The sequence below is a fragment of the Boleophthalmus pectinirostris genome, unplaced genomic scaffold (genome assembly GCF_026225935.1).
Source record: "Boleophthalmus pectinirostris isolate CB_2022bp ecotype Guang Dong unplaced genomic scaffold, ASM2622593v1 HiC_scaffold_12, whole genome shotgun sequence".
In the NCBI taxonomy this organism is placed as follows: Eukaryota; Metazoa; Chordata; class Actinopteri; order Gobiiformes; family Gobiidae; genus Boleophthalmus; species Boleophthalmus pectinirostris.
Window position 1 is genome coordinate 34,378,786 of NW_026571018.1, and position 21,544 is coordinate 34,400,329.

The 21,544-nt window shown below is 39.1% G+C and overlaps 1 protein-coding gene across 2 annotated transcripts in view; it reads right to left on the reverse strand.

Moving 5' to 3' along the window:
- The window catches only part of stk10 (serine/threonine kinase 10), a 133,002-nt gene that overhangs the window by 90,390 nt on the left and 21,068 nt on the right, over positions 1–21,544 (reverse strand). Inside the window, exon 1 of one of the 2 annotated variants that reach the window (XM_055148899.1) lies at positions 7,235–7,351. The exons of the other annotated variant lie outside the window; for it this stretch is intronic. The gene's annotated coding sequence lies outside the window, so the exon portion shown is untranslated. Of the gene's footprint in view, positions 1–7,234; positions 7,352–21,544 lie in introns of those variants that run through there. 2 annotated transcript variants of the gene reach the window in all.

Here is a 21,544-nt window from a genome sequence, read left to right on the forward strand (position 1 = left end):
TCAAGGACATAAAGACAGCATGAGCGCAAACTACCAACACCTAACCCTTCTTCTCATGAACCTCTCCAAGGCTGTATTTACCACAAAAGATAATATAATTAAACATGTCCCATTATGTTGTTGGTGGTGTCTTGGGCCAGACTAAACACAGACTGTAGGTGTGTGCTCGTCCCATTTTAGGGAGATAAACGCTCTGCTCGGCATGAGACCGTTCATTACATTCACAATTTCACGATTAGGCAACGGGATTCTTTTTATTTTTACATTTATGTTGTCAGTTTCTTTAACAGAGGGCACTGCACCTGGTTTTCAACATAAACAACAGAACTCATTTGCAGTAGTAGTAATAGTAACATTAATAGTAGTAGTAATAGCAGCTATTCAGTCATTCTTTGTCCCTGGACAGTTAGAGTGAACAGCATGTCCTTCAGTCCTGTCTCTCTGCTGTCCCCATCTCTGCTGCTCCCTGTCTCTATGCCCCCTGTCTCTATGCCCCCTGTCTCTATGCCCCCTGTCTCTATGCCCCTGTCTCTATGCCCCTGTCTCTATGCCCTCCTGTCTCTATGCCCCTGTCTCTATGCTCCCTGTCTCTCCTGCCCCCTGCTCTCCGCTGCCCCCTGTCTCTCCGCTGCCCCCTGTCTCTCTGCTGCTCACTGTCTCTATGCTGCTCACTGTCTCGCTGCTGCTCCCTGTCTCGCTGCTGCTCCCTGTCTCTATGCCCTCTGTCTCTCTGCTGCTCCCCGTCTCTCTGCTGCTCCCCGTATCTCTGCTGCTCCCTGTCTCTATGCCCTCTGTCTCTCTGCTGCTCACTGTCTCTATGCCCCCATCTCTCTGCTACTCACTATCTCTATGCCCGCTGTCTCTCTGCTGCTCCCTGTCTGTATGTCCCTTGTCTCTCTGCTGCTCCCTGTCTCTCTGCTGTCCCCCGTCTCTATGCCCTCTGTCTCTCTGCTGCTCCCTGTCTCTATGCCCCCTGTCTTTCTGCTACTCATTGTCTCGATGCCCCCTGTCTCTCTGCTGCTCCCTGTCTCGATGCTCCCCATCTCCAGGCCCCTCATCTCCTCGCTCCCTGTCTCTATGCCCCTGTGTCTCTTCGCAGCCCCGTCTTTCTGCAGCTCCCCGTCTCCGTGTCCCGATCTCTCTGCCCACTGTCTCTTTCCCCGTCTCTCCACTCTCCCATCCCTGCACCCGTCCGCTCACAGGACCTACTTTCACCTGCGTGTGAATCTTCATCTCTGTGCTACTCATCACACCACCGTCCCAACATGCTCAGCACAAACATCACTCTGCGATGACACAAATGTCTACAAAGGGAGTCTCAAGATTTATGTGCAAAGTAAGACTCAACAAAACAACCAAAAATCAACAACAAAATCTTATAACATCTTCTGCATGAACGCACACCACTCCATAGATCTGACTTAGCTTTGTGGCACCACCTGTTTGTCTCTAGAGAAGTTTAATGCCATACTGCAGAACACTAAAACAATAAGGTCTCAATTAATGCTGACAACTAGCATGCTAACAGCGTTTTTTCTGATCATCTGACAATAAAAAGCTTCATATATTACTTAGAAATATTACAAGGCTGACTTTTTATTTAACTCAAGAGCTGTTTATTTTATATATCTGTACAGGGCTTTTAAGATTTGTTGTTTGGATACACTTTGAACTGAATTAAAGGTGCATTGTGTAACTTTTCTGGTGGAGGTCCGTCACCTAGATATGCTCTGTCTGGAATGTTCCACAGTTTGACAATAAATAGCTCTACGTTGTAACAATAACTGAAATATCGTGATATCGTATTGTCAAAGTTCTCACAATAATATCGTGGAGGATCACAACATATTGAATTTCAAGTCTCTGTGCTTAAGGGAACTACATAGACCATGATCCTTTGCTTCATTTCAGTGCAGACTACACAAAGAAATAACAGTTCTAAACACTTTTAAGTCTTAGTTCTTTGGATTAACTCTTGTCAAGGCATTTTAAGAGGAAAAAGTTGAATATTCACAGTTTTATCTGTTTAGCTTCAACAAAATATCGCACTAAATATCGTTCTGTGAGATGTATATCGTGAAAATATCGTACCAGGAGATTTGGATATAGTTACGTTCCTAATAGTGAGCCTCCCCACCTTATCGTGAGCTTTCCCACGATATCGCAATAAATACTTTACCGTGAGGTTCATACCGTGACAATATCGTATCATGAAACTGGGATATTATAACACTACTACTATCTTACATTTATTCAATTACAGGTGGTTTTATAGCTCAAAAGTACATCGAAAAATAGGCATCAGCAGAGATCTGACCTGTAACTTGGTCTGGTTTAATATCCATGAAGATAGAAAGGTTTAATGCCATACTGTGAAACATTCCAGACAAAGCAATAACATCTCCATGGAGAAAAGCAAAAACGAAGCCTCTACCGCGCAACGCACCTTTAAGTGAAAACAACAGTATTAGGATTTGCATTTGCAGTAGTGGATGTAGCAGTAGTAACATAATAAACATGTTTTAATTTCTTGGTTGATCAAATTTAACTGCAGACTAGCAAATGAGTTGTATTGTTGCCGTTTTCATAGTAACTCAGACTGTCTGGATTCTAGGTCGTTACAATGGCAGCATGTCCCCGAGCTGAACCGGACATTCTTCACCTTTTATTGGTCTCTGCCCCAGTCAAATTCTGAAAAAGTCACAGTTCAAAAATTCACATCCAATTTCTGAAAAAAAAAAAAAAAAAAAAGCTCCAGACTATTTATAACGCAGTGGCCTTGGCCGTCAAACTCTAAAACTTCATTCATCTGACTAAAAATTAACCTTGCGGCAATTGACGTCTGTTAATGTATCATGCGTTGACGTCTTGACAACTTCAATTTTTTATGTATATTTATTTAGTAGATATTTGGTCCCAAGTTAGAAGAAAATGTCCAGACATGCTGTTAAATATTACCATCACACTAAAACCTAAGAACATTATGCATTCTTGTGATTTTTAACTGTTTTTAAACACGTTTTTGGTCACCTTGGGATCACATTCTCCAACAAAAATACTGCCCCCTCTGTTGTCGGCGATGGGAATTAGCATTTAGAAAAGTAAACAAATGAATGCCTTATCATACACGAATGCTCTGCTAACAGAGGCGTGAGTTTATTGTGTACACAGTTTGACCGCAGAATGAGTCCGGTGAAGATTTGTGGGCTTAAAAATTGCACAGGGGAAGTCAGGAGTTTAATCTATGACGTAACAAAACTGACAAAATGCAAACAGAGCATTTTTGAGGCTCAGAGAAGCTGACTTTGGGTTAAAGGATGAATGAAAACGAACGTGAATGAAAAAAAACGCAACTCCAGGTATGTATGGTGAGGCGACGATGGTATAAAGTGGTTAAAAGGTCAAGAAGAGTCTATTTTCTTTGACATGCCGATTTAAGTGGACATTTTAGTTGGGGTGACTGGATTTTCAAAATAAAAAACTAGGACATCCCTGTTTTTGTTTTGTTTTGTTTGTTGGTTGGTATAAAAAAGAAAAGAATTGTGAAATGAGTGCGTAATTAAGAAAAATTGTTACGCAGAGATCGTTCATGACTAGTCAATATAGTAATTTTCTTTGTTTTTTGATCATTTTTAAGCAGCTTTTCTGTATTATACCTTAACAAATGACAATGTATGCCTCTCTTTACTGTTGGCAGGGATCAAATTGGTCATGCATAAAACTGGGACAAATGAGTGGTTTGGATAAATCTGCTGGGACAGGGGACACAGGACTCAAAACTGGGACTGACTCTAGCGTGCACTGCAATTGTTAGCCTTGGCTTGAAAATAAAATAACTGTGTATGATGAGGGGACGACGGTATAACGTGGTTAAAAGATCAAAAAGAGTCCATTTTCTTGGGCATGCTGTTTTAAGTGGTCATTTTAGTTAGGCTGACCAGATTTTCTAAATAAAAAAACGATCCCTGTTTTTTTTTTTTTTTTGGTGGCTGGTATAAAGAAAAAAGTTAATGTGAAACGAGTGCGTAATTAAGGAAAATTGGAATATTGTTATGCAGTGACCACTCATGCCTACCGTATTTTTCAGATTATAAAAGTGCAATATCAACAATGCTGAATTATCTTGTCTATTTTCATACATAAGGTGCACCGGATTATAAGGCACATTAAGCGAAACAAACTGACGACACTTGAGACTGATCCTTATGAATGTGAATGTGGGTGGATCATTTAAAGGTTTGTTTTTTTTATTTTCTACGAGGAAGACTCAAATATACATTGAGTAATAATGTGTTTAATGCAGCTTTGTGCACATTTGTTTACGTTTGACCAGAAACAAAACTTAAAACCACATGGCATATTTGCATTAACTATAAGCACTGAAAAAAACAGCTCGCTCCTTGTGCCCTGATGCGGCCATAATAAAGCCGTAATGCTCCATCAATCCTTAAAGCAGTGAGGCTTCGTAGCTTACCAAAGTCATACTAACACATTTATACCACATAAAATCAGTTCGAGGTCAGTAAGCACAACCAGAATTAACACATAAAGTGCATCGGATTATAAGGCGCACTGTCGATTTTTGCACCTTATAGTCCGAAAAATACGGTAATGAGTCAATATAGTCAAATTTTCTTTGTGTTTTGTTCATTTTTAAGCAGCTTTTCTGTATTTTACTTAAACAAATGACAATGTATGCCTTAGGATCAAACTGGTCAAAAATAAGAACTCTTGGGACATTTCTTGTATAAAACTGGGACAAATCTGTGGTCTTGGATACATCTGTTGGGACAGGGGACACAGGGCTCAAAACTGGGACTGTCCCGGGTCAATAGGAACATCTGGTCACCCTAGTTTTAGTGAGCTTTTGCGTGCATTGAAAGTGTTAGCCTTAAAATAAAATAACGGCATGGTACAGATAGTTACATAAAGCATTGTTTCCATACTGTACTGTATTTTTCCACCTTTTAATCACATTTCTTTCTATCTCACATCAGAGCAAAAGGGGAGGCTGTGTTATGTTTTCCACTTGAATGCGGCTTTATACAGTTATTAAGATTTATCATGTGTTTCATAACTATTTGCAGGTGTATTCGAGCCTCACTTGTGGAGAGCAAACAGAATCATTACATACTCGGCGAGCCAGACCCACGAGATCATGGACTCCGGGTTATATAGTGTGCACTTGTAAACAGCATGTGACTCCAGAGGGGGACTTGCATACTTTTCGACAGGGGAACACAGCTCAGGAATGCACCGCTGGTCTTCAAACAGAGGGGGCGGGGCCAAGAGGGGGCACAGGGCTCTGATTGGATATGCGGGCCCTGCGGTATTAGTTGGGGGTCAGATGACTTGACAACATTCAGGGATATGGGAGAGATAATGTTTGTGTTATATAACGCTTATTGGGACACTTGGAAGGATTTGTTCTTTTCATTTTTGGTTCATTCTCTCTTGGGCTGCACAGAGGATCAAAATCAGATTTAAAAAATGTAGAGCCATTTAATTTGAGAAATATTTTAGATCATAGAATGTCCTGTACAGAAAACAACATATTGTCTCTTTAAAGAAGAAGAAGAAAAAAAACCTTGTGCTTGTAGTTTAGAACCTCTACAATCATATTTTGAAATTCAAGGCATTCTTATATTTATTTAATTTATATCATGATTTCAAAAAAACGTCTAATTACTCTGCCCTAGCGACCATTCTGAACCACATTTTTCCCTTTATATTGGTTGATCACAATTTTTTATTTGATTTAAAGATGGACTGCATAACTTTTCAGGTTGGTGGTCCGTTACCACAGAGATGTTATTGCTTTTCCTGTAATGGTATTAAACTTAAATAAAGATGTATTTATTCAGTTGTGGGTGTTTGTATTGTTCAGAAATAAACCTAGAGAGAATGAATGAAAAATGAAGAACTAAAAACATTTGTGGGAGAAAAGAGAAAGTGCCTATTTGTTACTCTACCCACATAAAATGGAAATTAGGAACATTTCAGAATTAATTACATTATAATATTGTTAGTTCTTCTTTTTTTTTTTTCTTTTTGTTGTAATTGATTTACAGAACTCAAGGCCACCTTTATTATGGGTCAATTGTGATTAATAATTGTTAGCATTTTTTTTTATTTACTGTCCTTGTGTAACAAAATTTGCTTTTACTTCAGTAAATTATTGACAATTCAACAATCAATTGGTACATGGCTGGCACATGGGCACCAGATTGGCACAGAACACCTGGACATTTTCTTACTAAGAACAGTGTAAAACTTACATATTGATATTACTAAGGAAACACTCAATATATATGTGTACTTTCCTTTTCCCGAGGATTTGACCAAACAAGGACTTAGGGCTTAACAGGCTAAAAAAAAACATGCATTCTTAGTGTGAGTGGGGTCACATCTTCACAGAATGGCCTAGTGTCTCCTGCTTGTTTGTATGGAGATTTAAAAGTTTAAGGCCATACTGTGGAATACTGAGCATGTATCTGGTGGGCCCTCTACCACAGAGCAGAGTAAAAAAGGCTTTTTTTATCGTATCCTTCTACTTTTGATATAGTGTCAGCCTGGATTTGTTTCTGCGTGTTGATTCTCCTCTGGATTTTGAGATGTGATTAGGGCTAAACAATCTCTGTATTGAAGGAGAAACTCAAGAGCATCAAAAACAATAGTGAAACTGATCAAACATTTTCAGCGAATACAGCATTTTCAATACTGTAAAAGGTAACATGGTGATCTAAATATGTCATGTGTTAGCAGTTAACACCCCACAGACAAAAAATACCCCCTTTTAAAGTTTAAAATTGTTGATATTAAATCTGTATTGTGTAACTTTTCAGGTGGAGGGTCCATCAAATACTTTTCTGCATGGAGATGTTATTGCTTTGTCTGGAATGTTTCACAGTACGGTATTAAACCTTTCTATCATCATGAAGATGAAACCAGACCAAGTTACATGTCAGATCTGTGGAGAGGCGACCCCGCTCACAGTCAGAATGTCTGTTTTTCTAGATATTTTTGAGCTATAAACCACGTGTAACTGAATAAATGTAAGGTAGAGCTGTTTAATAGCACACTGTGGAACATTCCAGACAGAGCAATGATGTATCCATAGAAACAAGCAGGTGACGGACCTCCAACCAGACAAGTTACACAGTGCTCCTTTAAAATATCACTATAAGATCAATATTGCAGTTCTTAAAAGCCATATCTCTAAATGTTCCAGTACCACGCAGCCGTCATTGTGATGCCATCTGGGGCCCAGCAGTAGGTATTCTAAGCAGCTGGGGAAGCCATTACATCAGAGACCCTGCCAAAGCGTGCCAGTGTTTACATGGGCACATTCCTAAGCCCAAATAAACAGGAAACAAAAAGGAAAACGCCTCAATGTGTCTCATATGATCTCAAAGTGAGTCATTAACACTGACAACATCAGCTTGGATGACTTGCTTTTTCTCAACTTGCTACAACCTAACAATACAAAAGTTTTAGTTTTAGATGAATATTGTGATTTAAAATGTGCAAATTATGACAATGATCTACTTGTGTTATAGTTTATATCCTTATAGCTCAAGCACAATACGTCTTCTTTAAAACGCTCATATTACACTATCTTCTGACATATGTTATAATGTTGTTTCCTCATCAACAACATACCCGAGTTTAGTTTCATTCATTCACAGATGTTTAACACACAGCTTTGGGTAGTGACCGAAAGCACGAGACTGTGGATACAAGCGGTCAAAATGAGTTTCCTCCGCAGGGTGGCTGGGCGCTCCCTTAAAGGAACAGGAGGTACTCAGAGTAGAGCCGCTGCTCCTCCACGTGGAGAGGAGCCAGATGAGGTGGCTCAGGCATCTCTTCTTGATGCCTCCTGGACGCCTCCCCTGTCCCACCAGAAGGAGGCACCGGGGAAGACCCAGGACACGCTGGAGGGACTGTGTCTCTGGGCTGGCCTGGGAACGACACCGAGTCCCCCGGGAGGAGCTGGAGGAAGTGTCTGGGCTGAAGGAAGTCTGGGAGTCCCTGCTTAGACTGCTGCCCCCGCAAACCACAGCCCCAGATAAGCAGAAGAAAATGGATGGATGGATGTTTAACACACAAACCCTGCATACTAGTATATCTTCTCTCTAAATTTTAAACATTCTATTCCACCTTGTGATGTCATGTGGTAATACAGGAAGTGCTCTACTGTGTTTATAAACTCCATACACCTTCACTTGAATCATTTGGATGATTTCAGCCCTGAATTGCCAACCTCTACTGAACTAAAGGTGAAAAGTTGCAGTTCACTTGAAAACTACCACTCCATGACATCATAAGGTGGAATAGAGCATTATGAGCTTTGGAAATATACAGACTAATAATAAATATAATATGAATATGTAACGTGTGAATGAAACTAAACAAAACTCCAGGTACGTTTTCAATGAGTGAACAAGATTCTAACACAGCTTAAAGCTCAGAAAAGTCCATTTATCGTAACATATGACCTTTAAAATACAGTGCCAGACCCTGAAGTATACGTCGAGTCCATCTTTATCTCCACAGAAAACATCACCTCCAAACACTATTCCATTCAAAGTCATTTAGTAATTTCTAAATGATGAACTGTTGGTATATTTTTTTATTATCAAAGAAACTAAACTTTTCATACAGCCACTTCTTTTTGTTTGTTTACGCTCAGCTGGTCTGACCCTGAGCTGACTTCTTCAAAACTCCCAAAGACTTGATTACACCCTGCAGCCACTCCACGGAAATGCAGCCCCAAAATTCACCCAGGTACAATAACAACAGGTGCTTCTTGTTGAGGTGCGTTGCCGTGGAGACCGTGCAGGGGCCCGTCTCGCCTCGCCTCCCTCAAAGCCGTCTCAGATGTGGCCGTGTTCCTCCTCATCAGTGACTCTGCTCTTTAAGAAGGTTAAGTGCACGAGGATTACACAACACAACAGAAACGTACACCGCTAATGCAGCTCTAATGCAGCTCGAAGGACTCGGACACAAATTCAGGCTTTGGCTCTCTGAAACCTAAACAATAACTACGAGCTTTGAGGATTTGGTGAATGTAAAGATGCCGAGATTATTACGTAAATCAGGATTTTGAGATCACGATATTATTATTAAGAACCAAAAAAGAATCACGAAAATTAAACTAATTTTAGCGTTGTTTAATTCAATCTTGCCGCTGATCTCATCAACATTCCCTGGAGATGTGATGCTAACTCTAAGCACTGCCCTGTCTGAGGGTTGTTACACTTTAATCTGAGCCTTGTTTCAACACAATCGGATTAAAAAGACCTGGTTTAGTTGGAATTACATATAATAAACTTGAATCTCCCTATTGAATATGTACCATTTAAATCCATTTTGTATTTTTTCTTGAGTTTTCAGACTATGGCCCCATCCACACTAGTCGTATTTGAGTCTTTTTTGTTGAGGATGCCGTGTTCGTCCACACTAATCCAATGGAAAACGGCTCCAGAAATGGAATTATCTCGTGCCGCGAATTCATTTGAGTACAGATCTGATCCGGCACCGCGTGGACGCCTGAAAACGCTGATGTAGCCACAAAGTAATTTGCCGACAAAACGCTAAGAGGCTAGAATATATGTCCATTCATATATACGGTTTGTGTATGCAACCTGCAGACGTATAATCTCTGAAAAGTTTCACATGAACCATCTCCAACACGACAGAAGCACAGAACAGACTCACCATCAGCAGAACACCCCTCTGTCATAGAAAGAACACATATACCGCACCGAGTCGTGTCCTTTAGATCGACAGAAGCTGAACCGCATTAGCGCACAATAGCGAGCTGTTTTTTGAGCGCTCAGTTTACGCAGATGAGCCATGCGGTTTTAAGTTTAGTTTCCGTAAAATGTAAACAAATATGCTCAAAGCTGTGTGGACAGGGAACGCTTACGGACACAGAAACGACACAGAAACGACGTGTCTGGACGCAAATCGTTTCTGATACGGCGATATGCAGATTCGTTTCAGTGTAAATGTAGTCTATGTTAAAACTTTTTTTTACTGTTTTTGCTATTGTGTGCATTGTGTCGCCATGGTAACTACAGAAATATTCCACCATAGAAATATGTAGAACACCCCAGAGTGATGGCACTGCAAAGTACTAGTCAGAAATAGGTCAGAAACCACTCACATATTCACACACACAGTCATACACCACTGTACGCAATCTCTAGATGACAGGTTAAGTCTCTTGCGCAAGGACACAACGACCGCGTTCATTTGTGGGAGCTGGAATTGCACCGCCAACCTGTGGGTTAGTGGATCGGACCGCTCTACCATTATGTTTATGTTGAGAGCAGAGAGCAAACATTCTTTTTATGAATGCTTCCATGTTTTTCCACCTGATCCACTGCTCAAACTAGGGCCCAACTAATATATTGGTTTGCCGATATTATTACCGATATGGGCCGATAGTCCAGGTGGGCATGTTATACCTCGTTATAAAGCTTAGACTCTGATATTATGTCCATTTAATCCAACTTACAGACAGATAAATGTCCTAATACGTGACGCTGCATCAGTATTTATAAGAGGAGTAATATGTCTGTTTCTGTGTACTGCCCCTGAACACACCACCTAGTGCCTCCACTCAATTTCCATTCTCTCCAGCGACTAGGTCAGGAATCAAAATACAATAGACGGTTCGCAAAAACACCGAAAGTGTGAGTTCGGGCACCAGCGAAGAGCCATATATTCAGGATTTTAAGCCAGAACAAAGAGAATGTTTGGTGAATTTTATCAAGGGGAAAGACTTTATTGTCCTTCTTCATGCGGAATTTGGGAAAAGCTTAATATTACATTACATCAAGTCCAAGTCGTCTGCTTTGAGCTTTAAGTAATTTCATGTCTTTAAACCAAAATACCAAATATATTTTAAAAATACATTTTTAAAAATGTCTTGACAAGATCTTGAGTGTGAATCATTATGGTCAGAACAGAAAGAATTCTGATTTTTAGTGCTAAATAACAGTTATTTTGTCAGGTTATTTTGTTATGCGTCTGAAATAGAAGGATCATGTTCTGTGTAGTTCCCTCTGCTTTATTGTGTTGTACTGTGTATTACTGTAGTACATTGGAGGATACCATATCACAGTACTTCAGTTACATCCAAAGTAACAAATAGAGAAGTGGGAGGGACATGTTCCAGTTTGTTCTTGTAGAATTAAGCACTACATGTATCAACTGAAAACTGAAAAATATTTTCTAAAAGGTTTAATGTTTTTAGAAGCATCTCAAGTCTTCTCAAGTAACACCGCTCAAGTCCAAGTCAAGTCCCAAGTCACTGAGCTTCAAGTCCAGGTCTAATCTCAAGTCTTAGTCCATTTTATCAAGTCAAGTCTCAAGTCCTGAACATAGTGACTCAAGTCTGACTCAAGTCCAAGTCACGACTTGCAAGTCCCCACCTCTGCTGCAGCTCACACACATTTACTGTTAAAGACTAAGAGCGGTAGTTTACTTACGTACTTTACTGACTAGAATGTGATGCAAAAATGTCATTAGGTCGACCTACTGTCTTAAATATGAGTGTAAAGAGGCGGAATAACAAATGTCACCTAAACAAACCCAATTTAAAATTTAGTAGCGCCAGATCTAAGTTTTATAATCAACTGAAGAGTTGCAGTGAATTTTTACATCACTAAATATATCGACTTTTATATCGGCTATCGGCACCTCCTAGCCTGATTCATCAGCCGGTTTCACTTCGTAGAAACCGTCTGACCTCGCAGCATTAGAATTCATTTATTTATTCATTTAACCAATCGCTGCTATTTGGTCGTGACGTACGTTAATGCGCCGCTAACGGGTCTAACTGGTATATTAAGCTTTTCCCAAATCCTGTAGGAAGTAGGAGTGTGCAAAAATATCGATATATCGTATCGTTTAATGTAATGATACAGTATCGATATCGTGGGCTGCTGTATCGATATATCGCCAAGTCTATTTTTTGGTTTATTTTACTAAATTATTTTGTTACAGCTGCAGTTTTGTTGCTTGTTTAGAGGAAAAAAACTCATTTATGCGACACATTTGACATTTTCACTGTTTTCAGGATTAAAATGTTTGTGTTTCATATGAACTTTGCACAAAAAGTGGTTTCACAAAGACTTTTAGTGTCACAGCCATGAATTAGCCATTATTTTTTATTGAACTGTACTGAATTGATTTGAAGCCCTATATCGTAGTGAATCGAAGGGCAATAACATCTAACGTTTCCCCTTGATAAAATTCACCAAACATTCTCTTTGTTCCGGCTTTAAATTGTATGGAAGATTTTTTTGTTTTGTTTCAAATTTCAGATTACAGAAAAACAGCAGCCTTGTAATTATGCTGACAAAAGAAAAGAATCTATCAACTGTGGACGTGTTGAAAATATACATCAGCCAATAGACAACGAGACTACCTCTTTTCTATTGGCTGTTAGGTTGTCATCAAACTCCCTACGTTTCTAGGTAAGTGACTCGTCGGCGCGCTGGATTACTGGTTTATGCAGCGGTTCTTAGAGGCTTTTTCAAACTGTAGCTTCCTCACAGTTCGCACAAAGTTTGTCACTATGTCCGAGAATCCACGACCAGTTCTCCGCAAAAGAAAGTCCGTTTTTGAGGTCGCTGAAAGAAGAAGAGAAGGAGAAAAGGAGCGAAGACAAACTGAGGTGATTCTTGGAGATCTCTTCCAGCGATGCGCGACTGAAGCGACGAAGGGTCTAAAGAATGACGTGTCGGTTGCTGAATTACTTCTAGACAGGAAACTAACTGTAATTCTGAACGCGCACTGGCTGTAAACAAACGTGATTTCTAGAGTAAAGAGGTGGGAGGAGGTGTTTCTACTGAGGCTGTGGAGGAGGAAGGTGGTGTCACACACGACAACATTTGAAAAAGGACTGTCGCTGTATTTCTTTTCCCTTAAAAATCCTCTATACAACCTTTAAATCCTCGATCTCAGAAATCGTTGACAACACTGAATGTATGGTTCTTCGCTGATTGACTGCTGCCCCAACTTGCACTTCCGGGGTTTTTGCGAACCGTCTTGTGTATTCTGATTCCTGACCTAGTAGCTGGAGAGAAATTAAATTGAGTGGAGGCACTAGGCGGCACGAGCCTGTCTTGGCACCTCCAACTTACATTTTATCTGTATCATATCGGCCTCAAAGAAATCCATATCGGTCGGGCCCTTGGTCAGACATCTATCTTCACCCTGGAGTCAACAGCCCGGCGTTCAGAGCGTATGGGACACTCCCGTAAAGCCGATGTTGTTGACCCGTGTGTGTGAGTACAGACCGTGAGTGTGTGCAGAGTGTGTGCTGGGCTAAGTCAACACAAACAGAGTGGTTTGGTCATATTCTTTCAGTTTCATGTCTCTTTCTTTTCAAGAGTGATCAATGGAAAACAATGTCACGTTTACTGCGTCTGTGTTGACTGAACGACGACTGAGAGCGTGCGTTATGACTAGGTGTGTTTGAATGACAGAGACAGAGTGGCGCAATGTACCGCAATAAATCTTTTATCAATTGTCTCTTCTGATTTCCTAAAAAAATACATGCATTCTACGGCGAGGCAAGGCGAGGCAAGTTTATTTGTACAGCGCAGTTCGAGTCAAAGTCAAGTGCTTTACAAAATAAGAAAGACATTAAAATCTCAATACAAACAAATCAAAACAAATAATCTGCATTAAAAGAATACAAAAAGAAAAGAATAAAAACCTTTCAATCATATGCGCAGTTAAATAGAACCGTTTTGAGCCTGGATTTAAGCATAGTTAAAGTAGAGACTAGAACACAATTAGCGCTTCTTTAAAGTCTTTTCTCTGAGCCACAGAACATAATAAAGGCTAATTGTGTTTGTGGCTGCTTTGTATCGGCCTATAGCTTTAATCTATGACACTCTTGGATCATTGTGTTCATCATTTGTACAGTTTAAATCATAATATTCATCTAAAACGACTTCATAAAACAAGTAAGTCCGCTGATTTTCATGTTAGAAAACTGTGTTGCCCAACGGAAGCAGACCAGAGGTGGAAAAAGTGCTGAACATTTTTTATTTTAAAAAGTGTCTTTACTTTGCTAAATTCCTACTCAAGTAAAAGTAAAAGTAACAATCTAAAAATCTACTACTTGAGTAAAAGTAAACAAGTACTTCATGTAAAAGGCATTTTCAGTAAAAGTTAATTAGTTACTTTCAATTATGAATTGAGTCATAAATCTAATCCAAGTTGTTTTAATCAACTTTTAGGTGATACAGACAAACGTTGTTCACTGCAAATTTGCACATTTGAAAGACAAATGAGCCTAACAAACCACTGAGCTCTTCCTTCTTTTTATAGAACTTGATATAGAACTTAGAACTTTAACTGCATAACAAATTTAACAAATAAAACAACTAATTCTGAATTATATGGTTCAACTCACAACACTACAGTAAAAAAGAAAGAAAATTAAACCAAAATTAAAGTATGTAAAATGAAAATGTTGTACACATTGCCCACTGACTGTTATAAGAAATGAAATAGTGCCATGCCCTCCAGAATATTCTACAGCATTAGTTACTGTAAAGCTCTTGTTCAATTTGAGCATGAGTTGATTTTCAAAGTTTATTGCACTATACCGTGCTCTCTTCGTTGTGAGTAACAACGCGCATGTTTTTTCTCTATCAGTCTCATTATACTGAGTGAAATGATTGAAAATATCAGACAGTGTATGTCCGGGATAAGACACTATTGAGCGATTAATAAACACAGACTCGTCATCAATGTACAGAAACCACATCATTTAAAAAAAATGTTTAAACTATGTAATGAATAGGGGTGGGTTAACATAATTTTTTTTTTCTTCCCACTCCTTTTCTAGCAATGTTTTCTGTTGTTTATAATATATGTGTAGTATGTATATGATTACTGTTTCTCTCTTGGCACAAACTCGAAATAAAAAAAGACTCAAATCAAATCAAAAAACGGACTGAGCGAAAATAGGACTACAGCCTGAAGATGCACAGATCCAGATGCCAGTTCTGAAAACAGGTTTTATTTCCTTATTTACTGTATCTCCCAAGTAACTACAGAACAACTCTGTATAAATAAAAATGTGCTTGTATATGTCCAGTCAGGATATTGACTGAAACCATGTTTGGAAGCCTATATCTGAGTCAGCAAATTTTTCAATATCAGCTGCCGATATCCAATACTAGTACTGGATCGATGCCTGTGGGTCAGTCCACCTCAGATCACCCAATGATTTAAACCCTACTTTGTCACATTTTGATGAAACTTGGTATATAGGTAAATCATAGCCAAAATTTAAAATTTTTGTTTGATTGGACCAACAGTTTCCAGAATATTTTCACTTTTTTGTCGCTGAATTTCAAATTGCATTTAGTTAGTTAGATAGTTAGTTATTTTATTTCAAACCTGCACATACAATTCACAACATAACAATACAAATGTTGATACAAACATGCAGGGTTGAAAAGGGAATTGATGAAGCAAAGCTTTTACATTTCCAGTCTCCTCCCAGATTTGACAGAACAACACTTCAACTTAGTATATTATACATTTACTCAGCAACTACTGGTCCGATATCAAAAAACAAGGTATCTCTGGAAAGGTGAAATCATAAGGAATCCAAATCTGGCATGGTATTTGAGTACTTTTGAGATGAATGACCTCTTGACCCATTTTCGCAAAAAAAGTGAAAAAATGAAATTGTGATATCTCAGCAACCATTACTCCAAACATGCTAAAATTTGAGATTTTTCTGGGCTATGACTTACCCATACACCAATTTTCTTTGCAACTGGACAAAGTGAGGGCTCAAACTGCAATTTTTTTGGGGTGAATTGAGGTGGAGTGGCCCCTCCCTACTACAGCCCTGCCGTACAGTGTAGAGTTTTTTTTTAGTTTTTTTTCCCATTTTATAATTGTGAGAACACTTCAAGCCATAACTAGGAATGCACTGATTCGATACACACATGCACACACACATTTCACAAACAGGAATAAGTGTATAGTGTCATAAACCTGTGTATCATTCATTCGTGTTTTTTTTTTTCAATATAAAACCAAAAATAAAAAAGCAAGTATTTTCTTCATTATTTGTCACCAAAACCAAAATGAACAAACAGATAACATAATTTAATTCAATCATTTTTTTTAAATTTTAGAAAATACAATTTTGTTTCCGTGACTAAACTGTGATGCCAGACTGAACTGAACCAGGACTGAACCAGGACTGGGTCTCAGTCCCGGTCTCAGTCCCGGTCTCAGTCCCGGTCTCAGTCCCAATCACTCAACAGTCTACGCTGGTGCACCTCCAGGTCCGTCCCGACACTCAGTCCTGGTTTAGTCCTAGTTCAGTCCTGTTTTAGTCCTGGTACAGTCCTGGTTCAGTCCATATGCAGCGCAAAAGTCCGGCATCAAAATTTTAGTCACGGAAATGGTCGTTATCAGTTTTTTCCATTATTCATTTAAACACAAAATGAAAAACTGAAAAAAAAAAAAAAAAAAAGTTTACCTTTTTTTCTTTCATTTTGTTTTTGAAGACAAATAATGAAGAAAACAGCTGTTTTTTTCATTTTCTTATTTTTGGCTTTATTTTGAAAAATGAATGAACGAATGATACACGGATTGTCATACATTCAAACATTCACGGTTCCAAAGACTACAAAATGCAAATAACTGTTTTCTACGAGGTTGTCCTGTCCCTGTGTCAGAGTTCAATCTCCTCCAGGTTGAGCAAACTCAGCCCTCCCTCGCGTTTACAGTAGCGATTTACACGCGCTACTCCCTTTACAGGAATGGTGACCTTTTAACTTCGACTTCTGCGATGCTGAGAGGTCGTCTGCGGCGCTTGTGATAAACGGGGCATGTGGTTTTGGTTTTGCAGGCAGCGTCTAAGTGGAAGAGATGCAGTCAGAGATAAGAGCAGGTTCGACTGGTCTGAACGCCACGATGGAAGCAGCCGCATGTGACCTATACAACATTATTCATCAAGTTATCCTACGCAATACGGATTAGCAGAATAATTTGGGGTAAAATAGTAAGAAAAGAAAGAAACGGTATTACAAAGAAAGAAATATTGCCAAGACTGACTTTCACCGGAAGGGCATCCTGCTTAAAGGGCTTATATTACACAGTTTTCTTATCTGCAAGTATGTTATAATGTTGTTTCCTCATCACAAGCAAACCAGGAGTTTTGTTTTGTTTCATGTCACCTTGCATATTTTGACTAAGATGTCATGTGGTAAATTCACCAGAACTACTTGCATGATTTCAGCCCTGAAATTGCCAAGGTCTACTGAACAAAAAAGGAGCTGTTAACTTGAAAACTACCATTATATAATATCACAACATGGAACAGAGCATTTTGAGCTTTGGAGATGTAGACAGACTAATAATAAAGGATTACTCAAACATGTGTGAATGAAACAAAACACAATTCCAAGTATATTTTTGATGAGGTAACCAGTTGCACACAAAAGATGGGTCAAATGTAGATAACAAATGTTACTATAACGAAGGAGATATTAAAAGAAAATTACAAACAGACAAAATTTGATCTTTGCTCAGTATTTTAAAAAAGTTTTAAAAGCTCATTTGTTAGAATGTTAGGATATGTTTACACTGAAATGGATCACCGTATCGGAAACAATGTGCGTCCAGTCACGTCGTTTCTGTGTCAATCAAAGCCTTCCCTATCCACACAGGAACGCAAAACTGCCTGAAACGCTCGTCACATGACTAGGCTGGCATCATGTCATCACAATGTCACGTGGGCGGCAAAAAAAAGGAAGTGGAGCACCGCGTCTGAAGTTGCAGCAGCAGATTTTGAGGCGAGGATGATGGCAAGCGAGAGAGAGACCAGAGACATCCAAGGTTGTTCCTCGTTTTCCGTGACTTACTAGCAAGTAGTTCTAGCTACTCTGTTTCCCGTTTGTCTCTGGTTTGTTTAAACTGTTTTCCACAATGGCGTCACATGATCGATGTTACAAACCCAGTGAATCAGGAAGGCGCAAGTCACAGTGACGTGGTCCAAGAAGGACACAACTAGAGCTCCTACGTCAGCGTATCAGCGTTTTCAGGTGTCCACAGTGCCGGATCAGATCTGCACTCAGATGAATTCCTGGGAGCTGGAGACATCAGATCATTTCATTTCTGGAGCCATTTTCCATCTAATTAGTGCGGACAAACACTGCATCCACAACAAAAATGACTCGAATATGTACTGTGGATGGGGCCTAAGTTTCAACAGTTCTGTCTAAGAAAAAATATTACCGTTGTATCGAAATTTTGAGCATCAAGCCTGGTATAATTTTTTTTTTAGGATTGTGACAACACTACTCTGTTTTGTGAAATTAAAAAATTAAGTAGGTATTCTTTCCTGTACTCAAAAAGGATGAGTTTTGTGTTGTTTTCTGTAAATATTTCTGCCATCTTTTATCCTGTTCTATGTGTTGATAGTTTGGCAAAATAAGTGTTAAAACTTCAGCCTAAACCCCTTCTGTCTGTAAAATAACTTTAGTGCTATGTATAATTTCTTTGTTAAATCATTGTAATATGATTAATGATTATGTTAAATGACTGAAGAAAACACGAAACTGTACAAGCTCAGAAATTCTAAGTGCTACAAGCTCACATATTTGCACTGCCAACATCAAATAAGCTCCACTAGACTTTCTGACACAAAGAGACAAAGAGGAGGTTTACAAAAGGAGAGAGCGGCCTCTTTTCTGCTCCGTGTTTGAGCGCCGTGTTTGCCGAATCTCACAAGTGTGGAGCTCTTAACCCTGTGCGCGCCACACTGCAGCGAACCGACGACGTGGGGATGTGAAAGTTCAAGTCAGAGTCAACCCGGCCCCGCTCGCAAACAACAAAGAGGAGAGCACATGCCACTAAACGGATCACACCAGGAGACGAGGAGGAGGAGGAGGAGGAGGGGAAGTGAGTATGTGGTCCAGAAGTGTTCCATCAATCAATCTTGTCTGATAAAAAAGTAATAACCTATCAAAAATCCTACTCAGACTGTCATCAATATGGTTGGAAAACAAACAAAAAACACCCATTACTGAACCTAGTATCAAAACTATATATTCATTTGAGAAAGTATCAATACTAATGAATGTTTATTACAGGGTGACCAGATTTGTAAAAGAAAAAACTGTGACACTCCGGGTTTGTGGTGGTTGGTAATAAAAATGTGAATTGAATGCGTAAATAAGGAAAACTGTTCTGCACTCAGCCTTTTCACGACTAACGTGTGTCAGTATAGTTATATTTGCTTTGTGTTTTTGGTCATTTTTAAGCAGCTTTTCTGTATTTTACCAAAACAAATGACAATGTATGCCTCTCTTTACTGTTGCCAGGGATCAGATTGGTCAAAAATAGAGACATTTCTTGTATAAAACTGGTTTGGTTTTGGATAATCCACTGGGACAGGGGACACAGGGCTCAAAACTGGGACTGTCCCGGGTAAATAGGTTCGTCTGACGTGATCTGCAGATATCCATAGGAGGTGTTGACAACTACACAGCTCTATGTTGTAATGACGTTTACGGCAACATCAGCTCCCACTGGACACAACAGTTTTGTAACACAGAAATCAGAAGACTTGTTTCTTTTATTCCGTCGTTTTAGATCAATATTGCGATTTAAAATGTCCAAATTATAACAATATTGCACAGCTTTGGATTATAATCGAATTTTGATCGTGATTTCGGTTTGCGTGCCAAACAATCTCCAAACTCATAAAATCGAGTTATAATCAAAACAATTTAAAGTTTATTTTGTGATATTTTTTATTTAAATAAGTATATTTATTTTATTTTTTAAATATAGCGATTATAGAACAGCTAGATATATAGTTTTTATGTACTTTATGTACTGGTTCCAGATAGTTAGTGTTCCAGATTCTAGACAATTAGTAAAAATTTCCAGATTCCAGACAGTTAGTAGAAGAAGTAGAAGTAAAAGATCATTATGTCACAGATAGTAATCACAGTCTAAGCTTTGTGTGTATGTATGGGGGGTGCAAGGAAATCTGTAATTGTTTTTAATCACTGTAAAGCGCTTTGTGTTGTATTTTTGTATGAAAAGCGCTCTACAAATAAAGTTTGATTTGACTGATTGTTTGATAGTTTATTTTGGATACATTTATGTTTTTCTATGCATTATTTCATGTTCAAAGTATATTTTATTCATGTTATGTTTTATACATCGCAAAACTGCTTTAAGGTACATAACTGCAGCCTATATTTATTTTTTTGAGAGAGAAATGCTGAATAAACGCATCATGTAACTAACAAATAATCGTTTGAGAAAATACAGAAACAAGTACCTCATTATTTTATATCCCAAATAAATACACTTTATTTATTTTTTATATAAAAGTGAAAGTGAAAGTGCACTTGTGACCGTTGCTTTAACTACATAAAATACATTTGTCAGCCTTGCTAAGGACTTTAAAAACTAAATACTGGTATCAGCAAGTAACACTTATCCACTACAGCAGCAAGATAAATATCGGATATCGGTACTGGCCAAAAAATAAATAAATTTAAAATTCCATACCAGCCCATTTTTAAATTAGGTAGCTTATACTTTTAAACCAAATGTATAAATATAATAAACTAAGCCTACTTTACCTTGTTATCAAAGTGGATGCAGCTTCTTTTTCTATTTCAAATTTGTGTGTATTTTGTGTACTGTATGTGAACAAGAAGCATTTGCACTTTGTTTGTTTGTCTAGTCTGAATATTTTCGTCCACACAACAGCTACAGCACAAAAGAAAGACTCTGAATTCAAGGCAACCCCGTTTAGTGACAACAATGTCTTGGATGTCAACAGGTTGCAATAGCCTCATTCAGGTTTGCCCTTGACTCTGCCTTGTATTCTCCTCCCTTCACAAAAGCCCCGTGTTCAGACGGCAGCGCTGACGGCGTGTCCCCGGCGCAGAGGGAGTCCCTGCGCCCTGCCTGCACCCTGTCCGCACGGCCCTTATCGCACACGCAGACACAACTGGGCCACTGAGATTAGACGCGCCGACGTTACCGACTCCAGCCCTAAGAACGCACCAATCAGCCTCCTGTTTTTGTTGATTGACAGTTAGGAGTCCCGCCCTGAAACAGTAAGCAGACATACGGGACATCCTGTGTTTAGATAGCGGGGGGGTGAATGACAGTTTGGCTTAGAGGTGCATTTGTGTAACTTTTCTGGTGGAGGGTCCGTCAGTGTGTTTCTTCACGGAGATGTTAGTGCTCTGGAATGTTTCACAGTATGGCATTAAACCTTTCTATCATCCTGGAGACGAAAGCAGGCCAAGTTACAGTCAGATCTGAGGAGAAGGCGACCCCGCTCACAGTCAGAATGTCTGTTTTTCTAGGTATTTTTAAGCTATAAAACCACCTGTAATTCAATAAATGTAAGATAGATCTGTTTAATGTCATATTTAGGGCTGGGTATCATTCAGAAGTTGCCGATACACACCTCGATACATAGCCCACAATACGATACATATCTCGA